Raw genomic sequence first — 16016 nt, forward strand, 5'->3', positions numbered from 1 at the left:
GCATAACAACTGTTCTTTGCGTGCAAGAGGCCTGGATTCTAGTTTCAGTTTTGTAAGTAACCAGGTGTGATTCTGGATGAGCTGAAGCTCTCCGCTAACTCATCTGTTCAAATAGGAATAGTAGAGAAAAAAAATTTTTTTTGGTTTTGGGCCACACTTGGTGATGCTCAGGTCTTACACCTAGCTCTGTATTCAGATATTACTCTGGTGATGCTTGAAGGGCTGTAATGGGTGCCAAGGATCAAGCTTGGGTTGGCCATGTGCAAGATAAGCGCCTTAGAAAAAAAATTTTTTTTGGTTTTGTTTTGGGGCCACACCTGGTGGTGCTCAGGGGGCTCTGCTTCAAGAATCACTCCTAGCAGCCTTAGGAGACCGTAGTGATGCAAACACCCTGCTCACTACAGTCCTTCCTATTAGGAAAATTTTAATAAGAAAATACATGTAAAATTATATAGTAGACTCAAAACTATTACCTGTCTTTCCCTCTCACGAGATATGACTTCAGGTTCCCCACTGTCATCAAAGAGCTATTGGGCTGTCCTTAGATAAGCTATCTTTAAGTCTATGTTTCTGTATCTGTAACCTTGGTGGATTGGGAGTGGGTGATCTCCAAGATTCCTTCCAGCTTTCACGAGCTAGGATTATCAATTCTATCACTAAACTACTGGTGGCTCAATTCTATCACTAAACTACTGGTGGCACTGGAAGTAACTTTGTTTAGATGTCTGTTCCTTCACATTTAAATACTAGAAGTGAAACCAAGTAGATAAGGCATTTACTAGAAATTCATGAAAGAAGGAAATACCAATGGCCAGTAAACATAAATTTATTATCAATCAAACAAATGCATAATAAAATACTGAAACAGTTTTGGTCACTGCACCTACCCTAAAACACAAACAAACAAACAAACAAATACCAAGCATAATATTTCCTTACAAATCTGTTCCTTCTCCACCATTCTTTTTAAAAGAGCCTTTGTGTGGCATAACATATGATACATCTCACATATTTGAAATGAACAGATTGGTAAATTTTGACAAATGTATTCAACCACTACTGAGGCAAAATGCTCTGCGTCCTGGTGAGATGTTTTTGTTTCAGTCTGGATGGGATCAGTAGGCTCAAGTACTGGCTGTGTGTGCCAGGACTTGTGCCAATAATGTTCCCTCTAATTCTTTCGGAGGGTCTCTCTTCAACCTCAAGTAGTTTCCTCTCATAAATGCTGAATACTCTGCAGGGAGATGTTCTGCAGCTCTGCAGGCTTCACTCTCTCTGGCTCCATCCTCTCTACTCTTTTGTTAACTGGAGCTGTGTCAGTCTGTCTACACTCTTAGCTCTGTTTCTCCAATCCAGGAAGTCAGCTAGGCTTTGCCAACAGCCTAGACACTCTCAAAGCAGTGAACTGGGACAACACAGGGTACGCCCCCTTTATTCCTATCTCTCAGAGGTCAATGTCCTTTGTTGCTTTGTCCAATACCCTTAAAGCTACATCATTAAAAAAAAAATTTCCGGACTGGAGCGATAGCAAGTGGGTAGGGCCATCCCCTTGCCCGTTGCCTTGCATGCGGCCAACCCAGGTTCGATTCCCAGCATCCCATATGGTCCCTCGAGCACCACCAGGAGTAATTCCTGAGTGCAGAGACAAAAGTAACCCTTGAGCATCTCTGGGTGTGACCCAAAAAGAAAACAAAAAGTCTCAGAGGGTTCGGGACATGGTTCAATGGTTTGATTCCTAGCACCACACCAAAAACATGTTTCCAGATGGGAAAGTGGGAAAGTGAATATTATCCCTGAAGTCCCATTACAGCCCCAAATCCTTAGACTGCTCTTCACTGACTTTCATGCTGAAGGGAGAAAGTCTAGGCAACTACCTCTCCTCTTTCTTAGCTCTCATAGACAACTGATCAAGAATCATGCTCAAAGTCACTGACTCCTCTCTCTAGGGCAGATTTGGACCCCAGGAAGATTTCATGGCCTGGGCATATTCAGCAGTAGGCCACCTGCCTTCCATGCCTGAGGCCAGTGTTTGATCCCTGGCATCAACCCACATGCCTGAGTTCAAAGTTCAATCCCAATGGTTCCACCACTTGGGATCCTTGGCACCACACAAACTGCTGGAGAGTACAGAGCAACCAAGTGTGTGGCACCGCCATAACTAAGTGTCCAAGCAGCAAATGGATCCACTCCTGACGAGCTTGGCAAGTGTTTGAGCACTACAACTAACGTGTGTGAACTATCCCTGGTGTGTACTCCCAGGTCAGCACAGAGACCAATCACAAAGGGACAGGAAGGGAAATTTTAAAAAACAAATAACTCACAACCAAATCCAGGGTAATCATAATCAAGAGTCACAACAGGGTTTTTGCTTTGGGGTCACACCAGCAATGCTCAGGGTTTACCTGTGGCTCTATACTCAGTTTAGAGTAATAATAGAGTAATAATAAAGTAATACTCTAATATTCCTGGCAGTGCTCAGGGGACCACAGGGGATACCAGGGATTGAACCCAGGTCGGTTGCAAGGCAAGCGCCTTCCCCACTGTACTATCGTTCCAGCACAATAGGCCTTTTTATAATTAACATCCAATTTTATCCTCTCTCCACAACCCAGTAAGCTAAGTATTATTACTTCCATTTCAGAAACAAGGAAAAAGAAGTTCAGAGAGAGTTAATATGACAAGTGTCTTGCCTGTTGCCACTTTCTTTTCTCACCAATCCATCATGCCAGAAAAGTGATTTCTGGGGGGACAGAGTGGGAGTAGAGCAGGTTAGGGCGTATGCCCAACCGGGGTTCAATTCCTGCCACAATCAGCAATGCTCAGGTCTTGGGCCCACTGGCAATCCTCAAACAACCAGGCTGGCAATCCCCTCTAAAGGCTTGAGGACACCATGCTGCGTGGTCCCAGTAGTGCCAGGGATACCCAGGCTATCCCAGTGGTACTGGGGGGGTGTCTCCAGGGCTGAACCCTTGGTGCTTGGGGGGGACTATGTGGTGCCAGAAATTGACTCTGGGTTTGGTGCATGGTAAACATGCTGTACTATCTCCCGACTCCACATTTTTATTTATTAATTTCAATTTTGAGGCCACACCTGACAGTGCTCAGGGATCTCTCCTGGCGGGGCTCCGGGGGAGCAGATGTGGTGCCAGGGATCAAACTCAAGCTGGCTGCATGCAAGGCAAGGGCCTTACCTACTGTACTATGTCTCTGGAGTATTTTTAAATTAAGATTTTTCAAAGTTCTCAGTTTAAATTTTGAAATAGTAAATACACGTAGATATAACTCACACAAACAAGAGCTCTTTACAGTACCATTGCTGACACCAGAAAGTTTGAGAATCCGTTTGAAGATAATAGGGTTGATGAGATAGCATAGAGCTGACCCAGGTTCAACCCCGGGCACCTCATCTAGTCTCCTGAGCCCCACCAGGAGTGACCCCTGAGCATAGAGCAAGGTGTAAGCCCAAAGACAAACAAAGAATCATTACTTCCATCTCACAAATAATGATGAAACTAGGACTTAGACAGTCACGTTCCGTGCCTAAGTAGCAGAAGGAGATTCCCAGTAAAGCCACATCTCTAGAACCCAAGCTCTTAGCCACTACGCATCACTACTATGTAATTGGTGCCTGCCCACCCACCTCTCTCCAGGTTATTTTCTTTCCTTGACATGATACGTGATGTCATCACTTTTCTCATCTTACCTTAAGTTTTCTCAAACAGGGGGTTCTTAAGCTTTTATTATATTGTGTGTGTATAGCTTTGGGGCTATTTCCCAGTGGTGCTCAGGGGTTACTGACCGTTCTCAGGGACATTCCTAATGATGCTCAGGGGTCCCTACAGTGCTGGGGAATCTAACACAGGGCTCCTATATACAAAGCAAAGCACTCAATCCATTAAACTATCTCTCTAGTCTGTACCTGCCTACCCCCCAATCACACCCCAAGCTATTTTAAAAAACAATTCCTACAAGCAGCTCACTACAGTAAGACTGTACATACTCTTCCAAAGTTTTCTTTAAATCAGACTAATTTGAGAATTTCTAGTTACCAATTGCAAGTACTACAACCTTCCCTGGATCTTGCCTTTTAGGACTATTTCCTGAGCTAGAGAGACAGTACAGGGCTTTAGGTGTTGGCCTTGCCTGTAGCACATCCCAGTTCAAACCCAACACTGCATGGTCCCCTGAGCACCCAAGGGAGCATAGTGCCAGGGATAGTCCCTGAGCACTGCCCAGTGAGTCCCAATCCTTGCCCCAAAGACTACTTCCTTAAAAACAAACCTCCCAAGGCCAGCGAGGCTGATAACAGCGTGTTTGCATACCTGAGTCTTAAGTTCAAGCTCTAGACCACATGGTGCCTTGAGCATTACTGGTAACAACCCCAGCTTATGCCATCAGCCATAAATCAAAAGCCAAAAACCTTACAAAATGTCCACCACATTTTATCAAAATATCAACAAAGATATTAATCTCCTAGTGGACATGTTTTGAATCCACAAAATGGCTCACATTTTATATCAGTTACAATATATTCAACATATTTGAAGGATCCACATACTGACAATCACAACTGTGCTGGACAGTGAGCCACGAATGATCACATAAAGTGCACACTAATTTCTTGAACCTTTGCAACAGTGATGCCCAAACAAGCTCTTCTTGTTCAGGCATATTCACAACAATGCATCTCTTTCTTCAGGCTAGCTTTTCTTTCTACTTCTCTGGGGAATTGGACACAGATTCATTTTCAAAAGAGGGAGTTTCAATTCCCATGAAGTTACTTTAAAAAAATGTTTGAAACTATTCTTCAAAAGAAACCTATCTAGTAGGTGCAAACGGCTCTAAAAATAATCCATCGTATAGGACAGATTTCCCATTCAGGATCACACCACAAAGTTTATAAGCATAACACTTAACCTAAACCACGAACAGCCCACTGGAATCAATGGCTCCAGTATAATCCCTAGAGTTCTCTCTTCTCACCAAAAAACACTTTCTCTTCTAACTGTTCTTCATTGCTTAAATGTGCGCTTCCCTCCCACTCCGTACATCTAACTTGTTCCATTTCATATACCTTAAAGAGTTCTATATATGAACAAAAACGCTACTTTCTATTTTAATATTTAAGTGATTCAAAATTTAACTGCTGGGGCTGGAACGATATAGCACAGTGTGTAGCTATTTGCCTTGCACGCGGCCGACCCGGGTTCGATTCCCAGCATCCCATATGGTCCCCCAAGCACCACCAGGAGTGATTCCTGTGTGCACGAGCCAGGAGTAACCCCTGTTCATCGCCGGTGTGACCCAAAAAGCAAAATACAACCAACCAAACAAACAAAATTTAATTGCTCATGTGAGACTATTTTCCTCATTTGATTCTACAATAATAGGTGGGCCATAGATATGATTCAGTCATAAAGTTCATGCCTTGCATGCATGAGAAACCTCAGCACCACACATACTCTAAGATAAAGTTCAAAAAAATACAGCAGGGAAGAGGGGTTGGAGAACAAATAATTATAAGGGTTGTTATAATTATGCAAGTTCTTATCTCTATAGTGCCCAAGTTAGTCAATAAAGAGTTTGGTTTTTCAAAGTAGTTTTTCAAGGCTTTTCAAGTGACAAGTGGTTAAACTCTTTTTTTTGGGGTAGGGAGACATAGTCAGCTGTGTTCAGAGATCACTGGCAGGGTTTGAGGGACCATATAAGATGCTAGGAATCAAACGTAGGTTGGTCATGTGCAAGGAAAACGCCCTACCCACTGTACTATTAAGTGGTTAAACATTTAAAAACCATTATCACTCAACAAGGTTGTCAGAAGGCTTGAAAACATAAAAATCACAAAACCAGTAAATCAGAGCTGGAGAGATAGTACAGGTTAGGCACTTGGCCTTGTATGTGGCCGACCCAGGTTTGATCTCTAAGCACAGAGCCAGGAGTCAGCCCTGAGCACAGCTTAGTGTGGTCCAGAAACCAAAACAACAACAAGCCCAAATACCAGTAAGTTAAGGAAAGAGGAAAATTTTACATCTTCACTTTCTCCATTTGAATTTTTCCTTTACTGAAGCCAATAACAATATTCTGATATTCCCATGAGAGAAAAGTGGGGAAAGAAATGACTGAAGTTAGTTCAAATCTCATGAGTAATTTAGTACTTATTTCTAAGATACTATAGCTTTGACATTATTTATTTTTTTAACTTAAAATTTTGGCAGAGGGAGGTTTTGGGCCACACCTTGTGGTGCTGAAGGCTTACTCCTGGCTTTGTGCTCAGGAATCACTTCTGGCAGGCTCACGGAACCATCTGAGGTGCTGGAATCAAACCTGGGTCAGCTGCCTGCAAGACAAACGTCCTACCCACTGTACTATTTCTCCAGGCCATGCTTTAACATTATTATAACCGAAATTAAAGACAGGGTGAAATTAAACATAAAATTAAATATTACTGAATGTTCAGTGATACCAACAATTAGCTAAGCTCTGAATTAAACTCAAATACACTAATTTACACTAATTTTAAAAACTTTCACTTAAAGTAGAAAAATTTGAATATATTAGATAATATTAAATAAAATTATTAAGTTTCTCCAGTTTTAAGGATATGAAGAATATCGTTGTTCTTAAAAAATACTATTTATGAAGTAACATGATATCTACAATAAGTTCTCAAACAGAGTAAGAATAAAACAAAATTATAAGTTATAGAAAAAGATAAAGCAAATGTGATGTTAGCATTTGAGGAACAGGTAAAAAGATATACTAAATATTTTTTACAGTATTCTAGAAATGTTTTTTTAATTTTAAAAAATTAATTTTTTTATTGAATCACCATGAGATACAGTTATGAAGCTTTTGTGATTGAGTTTCAGTCATATAATGATTGAACACTCATCCCTCTACCAGTGCACATTTTCCAACACAAAGTCCGGCCACCCCCACCCCACCCCACCCCCTGCCTTTAGCTTCTGTCTTACTCTCTACTTTGGGGCATCATGGTTTGCAATACAGATACTGAGAGGCATCATGTTTGGTTCTTAGTCTACTTTCAGCACACATCTTCCATCCCAAGTGATCCCTCCAACCATCATTGACTTAGTGGTCCCTTCTCCATCCCTACAGCTTTTTCCCCCAGCACATGAGGCAGACTTCTTGAAATGTTTTTGAAAAATATCAAATTCAACACAATTAAAACTTGAGAATAAAAAACCAATTGTGAGGGGTTGGAGAGATAAAAGGGTTAAAGGCACTTGCCTTGCATCTCAATGACACTGGTTCAAATCCCCAAACACTATATAAGGTCCCCCAAAGAACACCAGGCTTCACTTCTGAGCACAGAGGCAAGAAGCCCGTGAGGACTGCTGGGTGTGGTGTATCCCATCCTCCTGCCCCAGACTGTGTCAGGGGCTGGGGAAGTAGCTCAAAGAGCTAGAGAACATGGCCTGCCATGTAGAGGTCTAGGGTTTGACCCATATTACCAAGACATGCCCCTGGGCTGTGTGGCCCTACAGGCCTCTGAGCACTGCTGGGGAGGTCAAAAAAATTTAAAAACAAAAATTAATTCCTTAAAATACATCATCAAGGGGAGAAAAAAGGCAAGCAAGAGCGGGTGGGGGGGGGTGGGTGGTGGTGGTGGTGTGTGTGTGTGTGTGTGTGTGTGTGTGTAGAAACGTGCAATTTATATAAATGACAAAAGATGCTTATCCAGAATATATTAACAATACTTGCAAATTAACTTTTAAAAGATTGACAATACAATTTTTTTAGATAGGCAAGAGACATGAGTAAGCCCTTCATAAGAGGTTATCCAAATGATAATGGATAAAATTGAAATGAAAATTAAAAATGTGTATAATCTCATTTATCATTAGGGAATGCAAAGTAAAACCATGCAGAGATACCATTAGCATGACTAGGATTTAAAAGACTGACAAAGGTAGTGACTTGGAGTAATTAAAATTGATGATGGCTTGTAAACTGGCATTAAATACTTGGAAAACAGGAAGAATTTCCTAAAGCTCAATGGTCTAGCAATTTTACTTAGTTATACAGACAACAATAATGTTTGAACATACTACTGGCTGGGGAGACAGCTCAAGGCTGGGGTGCATGCTGCCATACAGGAGGCCTCAAGCTCATTCCCCAGCACTGTGTGGCCCCAGGACACATCATGACCGAGGCCCAGTGTTAGGTCTTCAGAGCTGTGCTGACCATCACCAGAAGCAGCCCCTGGGAATCCCTAAGTATTGCTTCGGAGGCCTCACTATCACCACCAAGAAAAGCATGTACCAAGAATGTTCACAGTACTTTTTCCTAATGACCAACTGTTGGAAATTGCCCAAATGTCCATCATTAGTAGAAAGAGAACATAAATCACATTATAGTGGAATACTAAAAAGGAATCAAAACAGAAGACTATTGAAGACATGGATGTACAGTATAATCAAAATGTTGATCAAAATCTCTTACACAAGGACTTAATAGATCCAGGCAGGGTGAGAACAACAATCTTCACACACTTTCCTCTAAGGGTACTTTTTGGATCATTTTTAGCGGATTACTCATAACAAGCAATACAAAACAAATTATTTAGAACTGATTTTGGGGGTAGGTTTGGTTGGTGGTAGGAACATTCAAAATAATAGTGGTAGGAAGGTATAATGGTGGTGGGATTTGTGTTAGAATACTGAATGTAGTAAGTTATTCTGAACAACTTTATAAAAATAAAATTAAGAAAGTAAAAAAAGTTGATCAAAATAAGTCAGATTACATAAATTGTGATTTACATGAAATAAAACAGGAGCAAAATTATTTTATGCTGTTGTTAAGTCACAAGAGTACATGCCTTGGAGAACAAGCAGGCGGTAACTTTATTAGTTGGTTTGTTTTTGTTTCTTCTGTCATATTGGACAGAACTCAGAGGTTACTCCTAGCACTGTGCTATGGAGACCATGTGGTGCTAGGGATCAAACCCAGAAACTTTCTTTATTGGTATCTATTTCTTTATATATTTCTTCTTGGGCCACACCTGGTGGTGCTCAATGCTTACTCCTGGCTCTGTACTCAGAAATCACTCCTGGCTGTACTTGGGACCAGATGGCACAGCAGGGATTGAATCAGGGTCAGCCAAATGGGAGGCAAGCCAAATGGAATGCTATACTAACACATCAACCCCTGGTATTTATTTCTTGATCTGTTCCTGGTCATGATTACATTGCTGACATTTATTTCTCTTACCTATATGCAAAATATTATTACTAGCATTGCTTTAAATAAATATTTATCATTTACATAAATTAAGGACACACAGGCCAGAGCAATAGTACAATGAACTGGGCACTTGCTTTGCATGCAGCCAGCCATGCAGTTTGATCCTCACCACCCCATATGCAGAGCCAGGAGTATGAGCATTGCTGGGTGTGACCCCAAAGCCAAAAATTAGTTAAGGACAGGCAAAATATATTTTATATTCACCTGTATCTTTTCTGATGCCTTCTCTCGGCTGGTTTTGTTAAATTTACTGAGCTGAACATTAAAATTTGTATATATCTCTTCCTGTAGATTATAATTTTAAGTTTTAAAGAATTAAAGAAGAGCCATGGAGACAGCTCAAAGACTGGAGTGAATGCTTTGCGTGCTGGAGTCCTAGGTTCAAACCCTCGTACCACACAGTCTGCATGCAGTCTGCAGAACATCACTGGCAGAGACCTCTGAGCAGGTGTAACCCTGGACACTGATAGGAGTAGCCCCAAAACAAAAACCTAGAGAAAAAAATATTAAAGAATAATAAAATGATGGAACAGCAGAATATTTTTATACTCTGGATATAAGAATCTCATTGATAGGTCTTTTCTTCTTGCATTCCATATCCAAACCTTCAAGCTGTCAGATCTACCTATCCTCTCAAAGAACTTCACTACTATCCAAACAATCAATTCAAACAATCCTTCTACAGGGCTAAAGTGACAGTACAGCAGGTAAGGCTTTTGTCTTGCCTGTGGTCAACCTGGGTTCAATCTCCAACACCTTATATGGTTGTTGAGCCCCACCAGAAACGCTCCCTAAATGTAGAGCCAGGAGTAAGCCATGAGAATTTCCAGAAGTGGCTCCCTCAAAAACAAGATAAAACACAAAAAGTAGATAATTGAAAAATTAAAAAATAATAATTCAAATCCTCCCTTAGAACTATCGTTTCTTTTAAAAATATTTCTGGAATTTTTTGCTGCTGTACCAAACTTAATAGTTTTATCATGCTTTCAGTACAGACTGAATAGTTAAGAGATACTTCTCTTGGGGCAGGAGAGGTAGTATAGGCAGGGCGTTTGGCTTGCACGCAGTCAACCCAGGTGTCATCCCCATCTTATAGTCCCCCCAAGCACTGCCGGAGTAATTCCTGAGTGAAGAGCCAGGAGTAATCCCTGGGTTTTTTGTGACCCAAAAAGTGAAAAGCAAACAACGAAAAAAAGACACTTCTCTTTTACATATTAAGTCATTCTTTTTATAGATTTCCCACAGCAAAATAATCACATGTTACTACCACCCTCCCAGATCATATATCTAATATGTCAGGGGAAAGAACTACAAGAGAACACGATCTTATATTTGCAACCAAAATTAAAAACCTTATTTTCTTTATAGTAATTTCTAGAATATAAAATAACTAAACAGACAAACAAAAATCAGCAACATCAAGTAACTCCAGGAGCAGGTAGCAACTGATACCAAAATTAAACTCCACTCTTACACACATCTATTCAATTACTCAGTTCTCCTTCCATTTTGTCATAACAAACAACAGTCCAAAATTCAAAATAAAAATCCAAGTTCATTTCATTTCTCAACCAACTGAGCTGCAGGTCCATTTCAGACTGACATTCTAAACAGCTCTTTGCTTTTACTGAGTATTTAATACAATGTTCAGAGTTCAGTTCTATGAAAGACTGAGGAAACATAAGAGTTTGACAAAATCTTGGCCAATGCTTGCTTATTAAAAATCCCACCTCAACCAACTAAATCATTTCTTGCCCTTGACAACGCTTACCACTTTTATTAAAGACATGCTACGGGTGGAAAATGAAGTATCATTAACTTTGACCTTGCTATTCATCACTTGCTTAAAGCGATCAATTGTCATTAATGGGTCTAGTCATTTTTATTTAAAAACTGTCTATGGAAGTGTTTAAAACTTTACTTGTGGAAGAAATTAGGAAAGATCTTTCAACTATGATTTTGTTTCTAAAACTGTAAATTGTATATAATTTTTCATATAGGTTTTTTTCCCTAATAGAACAGAAGGTATTCCTTGTTGACAATTAAAAAATTCATAAAATTTTAAAGGAAAAAGTCACTCAGGATAACCATTAAATGTATTCATTTACTTCCTTCTAGTCATGTGTCTGTGCCCTGACTCTCAAATCAAAATAAACACAAAAAGACTCTGCTGATTTCTGTTTTTACTGGCCAACTATCCATATATACAATAAGCACTTTTCGTCATTAGATACCCTTTAGTGAAAGCAATGGGTTTTTATATAGCTCCATTGCTTCTACTGTATGGACTCTAAAGCTGACTGGGCCATTCCCCTAACGTCAAACCTTATTTATTTATTTATTTATTGCTTTTTGGGTCACACCCGGTGAAGCACAGGGGTCACTTCTGGTTCTGCACTCAGGAATTACCCTGGTGCTCAGAGGACCATATGGGATGCTGGGAATCAAATCTGGGTCGGCTGTGTGCAAGGCAAACGCCCTACCCGCTGTGCTATCACTCCAGCCCCTAACGTCGAACTTTATATTGTTTCACTTTGTCTGTCTTCTTACCTGCCCTACATTTAGTGGAATTATACAGAATACTACTTTGAATCCAACCCTATCCAAATTAATTTATATCCTGCCTGCTTTCATCTCCTACCTGCCCGCCCCAAATCAGAAGGGCATAAAACACCACAAGCATTTTCAGGGAAATCCTCTTTGTGTGTAAAGCCACTACCAAGGCAATGTTGGGTTTATGAAATAACTTGACTAATGGATAAAAGATATAAATGCTTATAAGCCTTAAAGGCAATTTGAGGCGTTATGGGTCTTAATTTGTTAACCAAGGGAAAAAAAAGAAATAATGGCATGTTTTATTTCCCATTATCATAATACCTTTTTAGAAAACAAAATACTTAGGGCGAAATCAACAATTTCTAATTAAGAGCAATAACCCTGATCTCTTCAAAATGGAATTTCTAGGTTTATATCTAAATAGGACACTGGCTAATGACTATGGTGAGATGGTATCTTAATAAAAAAAAATTCAAAAATAAATATTAAGGGGCTGGAAAGTAGGGTGGGGCCCCAACAAACAAAAATACGAAAACATACCCCCCCATTACTTGTTGCCGAAACTAGACAAAAATATCTTTCTTTCTCTCTCTCTTTCTCTCTTTCTTTCTTTCTTTCTTTCTTTCTTTCTTTCTTTCTTTCTTTCTTTCTTTCTTTCTTTCTTTCTTTCTTTCTTTCTTTCTTTCTTTTCCTTCCTTCTTTCCTTCCCTCCTTTCTTCCTTTCTTTCTTTCTTTCTCTCTTTCTCTCTTTCTTTCTTTCTTTTCTTTCCCGTTTTTTGGTTTTTGGGTCACACCTGGTAGTGCTCAGGGCTTACCCTGGCTCTGTGCTCAGGGATCACTTCTGGTAGACTAGGGGGACCTTATGGGTGCTGGGGATCAAGCCTGGGAAAGCACCCTACCTGATGCACTATCTCTCCAGCTCCCTCTCTACTAATTGTTCCAATTTTTATGAATGGCTATTACTGATTTCTGGAAGAGATGACTATGTCTGTCTACTAATGGAACTATAGAAGAGATGGCTATATGATCTCTCTTCTCCTTTGAATTTCTGCAATTAACCAGACTCGAAACACCATGACAAAACTTAGTTTAAACCCTAACATGAATCCATCAGCAATGTGCCTAGTCCCCCCAAAAATGGTACACCTGAAAAACATCAGTAATGATACACTTGGAACTGTCAAAATGCTTCTTTCCATTCTCACTGCCAATGATCATTCAAATCTCCATCCTTACTGGAATCTGGCAATGTGACAGAGCCTCAGCCTCAGATCTCTCCTACACCATTTCAACCCATGCACCAGTGCGCGACTTCCTCAGAAATCTTTGGTGGTAGATTAGCAGCAGCAGCAGCAGCAGTAGCAATAGTAGTATTTTGCAGTGCCATCACCCACTGCTTCCATGCACTTCAGGCATGTGTTCTGTTACTGAGCCACATCCCTGACCTTGACAGTACAATTATTTTTTGGTGGGAGGGAATGCTCCCAAGTGGTGCTCAGGGGCAAAGGGCCACTACTAGCTATACCTGGCCAATTGAGCTGGTGACCACAGGGAATGAGGAGGCAAGGCTGCTTGGGCCATGTGGTGTTGGGGGCTGCCAGGACCACCCCAGTAGTGCTAAGAGCCTTCAGGGACACCTGGTGATGCTTTAGAGGTAATGTGGAGTTGCATAAGGAACTTGGATCTGGCTCATTCAAAGCAAGTGTCCTAACCCCTGCACTATCTCTGCAATCCTCCTGGTAGAATTTTTTAACAACACCAGAACTAAAGTGATATCCCAAAGATGGTTCAACTAGACTTTTTTAGATACCATAAATTAAATCTACTCTATCTAGATACGATGGTCTGCTATGTTAACAAGCATGTCTGTAAATGTATGGTCAGAAGTAGAAATGAAACACATACAGGGCTGCAGACACAGTACAGGAGGAAGGTGGTTGTCGTACATACAGTGACCCTAGCTGGAGTCCCCAGCACTGCATATGGTCCCCTGAGAACTGCCATGAGTGATTCCTGAGCACAAAGCCAGGACTAAACCCTCAGCACAGTTAGGTGAAACTCTAAAACCAAACCAAAACAAACAAAACCCCATATACAGCCATACCTAAAGAAAAAGTAGGGAGGGGTGCCAGGAAACATAAAATGTTTGGCTATCTCCTAGTGGTAAGGCTGGTTATGTTTAGTGATTTTTTTTTTTTAAGTAGGGGTACCCCCCAGCGATGCTCACAGACTAGTGCTTCAAACTTTTATCCAAGAGCGCTCAGGGGAACCAAGGCCATAACCTCTGTGTGTGTGTGTGTGTGTGTGTGTGTGTGTGTGTGTGTGAGAGAGAGAGAGAGAGAGAGAGAGAGAGAGAGAGTGTACATGTGCAAGGTAAGTTTTATTAGGCAATATGAAAGAGGAGAAAGAGGGAAAAGGGAACTCCATAAAAAAAAGGGAAAGGAAATATATGGAATTCTTTACAACAAACTGACTTGCCATAAATCCTAGTCCAGACCCTATCTCTTTTCTAGGTTAGGTCCTTCTGACCCCTCCCATAATCTGGGCTCCTTCAGAACCAGATTAATTCACTCACACTGTCCCTTGAGCACAGCTTTGTGCTGACTGCTTACTGTGCCATCTGGGATCTGGTCCCTTCCTATTCCAGCCCATCATAACACTGTGTGTTCTTTAAGATTTAATTTTAATTCGCTGGAACCACATTTCTTTTTCTTGTTCATAACAGACATCACTAATTGACTTCTCAAAATTCAGACTCCTCAAAATCCTTCTCCACACAATGGCTCTAGGCCTGACTAAATGAAATTGCCCTGCCTTTCCAGTAGTAATCTCATGTAATTGTCCTCTCTAGCCCAGGATTCCTTTACGCTTCTGGAGCTTATCTCTTCCACCTTCTATTAAGAAGCATTTACTTAATTGTCTTATCTCCCTTTCTTGCTATATTTCAATTTGCACAAGGGCATTCATTACGTCTTATTCATCTTCATACCTCTTACAGATTCTTGCACGAAATATGCACACGAACAGTTGCAGGGGGTCATTTTTTGGGTTATGATCTCATCATTCACAATTACTAAAAGATGGAAAACTTTATTTTAAAACAATTAAATTGTTCCTAAAGGACAAATTAGTCCAAGTTCATTTCAATTCCCTCGGACATTATTGCTTAAATAAAGCATGGTCTGATTTGACATTATAATCAACAGAGTCAGAAAAGAGAGTAAGATAAGCTGAGATAAGAGAACTTCACCCATTTTCCGATTTTTATATCCAGGTATGTAAACTAATAAATTAAGCAATCACATTTGGGGGATTTCTTTTCTATCAATCTCCATAATTAAAAGCAAAACATTAATTCTGACACTAGAGAAACAAAAAAGGACTTCAAGCATCAAAATTAAATATATACATTTTGCTTATTTTTGGGTCATACCTGGAGTGCTCAGGGCTTACTTCTGGTTCTGTGTTCAGGTGTCATTCCTGGCAGTGCTCAGGGAACCACATGGGGTGCCAGGAATGAAACCCAGGCTGGCTAATGTGCAAGGCACACATCCTACCCTACCCACTCTCCAGCTCAAAATATATATACTCTTTAAGAAAGGAACTGTTAAAAAAAAAAAATGGAGATTTTAAAAAAAGAAAAAGCTGAAAAAAAAAGTAAAGAATCACCAAAGTAGGCAAACAGTGAAGTGATAAGATTTTATTAGTGTGTGTGTGTTTGAGTGACAAGGTTTTAAAAATATAAATCAGAGGGGCTGGAGAGATAGCACAGCGGGTAGGGCGTTTGCCTTGCACGTGGCCGACCCGGGTTCAAATCCCAGCATCCCATATGGTCCCCTGAGCACGGCCAGGGGTGATTCCTGAGTGCATAGCCAGGAGTAACCCCTGTGCATCGCCAGGTGTGACCCAAAAAGCAAAAAAAAAAAATATATATATATATATATATATAAATCAGAGACTCAGTTCAAGAGGTAGGAGGAAAACCTAATAGTACAGTAAGACTCATACTGCCATCTAGAGGTTGAATGTTAATATTCCATCTCAGTCAGATGCAGCTAATTTAGCTTTCATTTTACATAGGGATGGCCAGGATTTATAAAGCAAACCAGACAAGGGTCAGAGATAGTACAGCAGCTAGAGCATTTGCTTTGCACGTGATTGATCAGTGTTTGGTTCCCCGGCACCCCACATGG

At 40.5% G+C, this 16016-nt stretch overlaps 1 protein-coding gene across 1 annotated transcript in view; it reads right to left on the reverse strand.

The window, feature by feature from the left end:
• The window catches only part of LIN52 (lin-52 DREAM MuvB core complex component), a 105445-nt gene that overhangs the window by 65112 nt on the left and 24317 nt on the right, over nt 1-16016 (reverse strand). The window lies entirely within an intron of this gene.

This window comes from Sorex araneus, chromosome 3 (assembly GCF_027595985.1).
Source record: "Sorex araneus isolate mSorAra2 chromosome 3, mSorAra2.pri, whole genome shotgun sequence".
Classification (NCBI taxonomy): domain Eukaryota; kingdom Metazoa; phylum Chordata; class Mammalia; order Eulipotyphla; family Soricidae; genus Sorex; species Sorex araneus.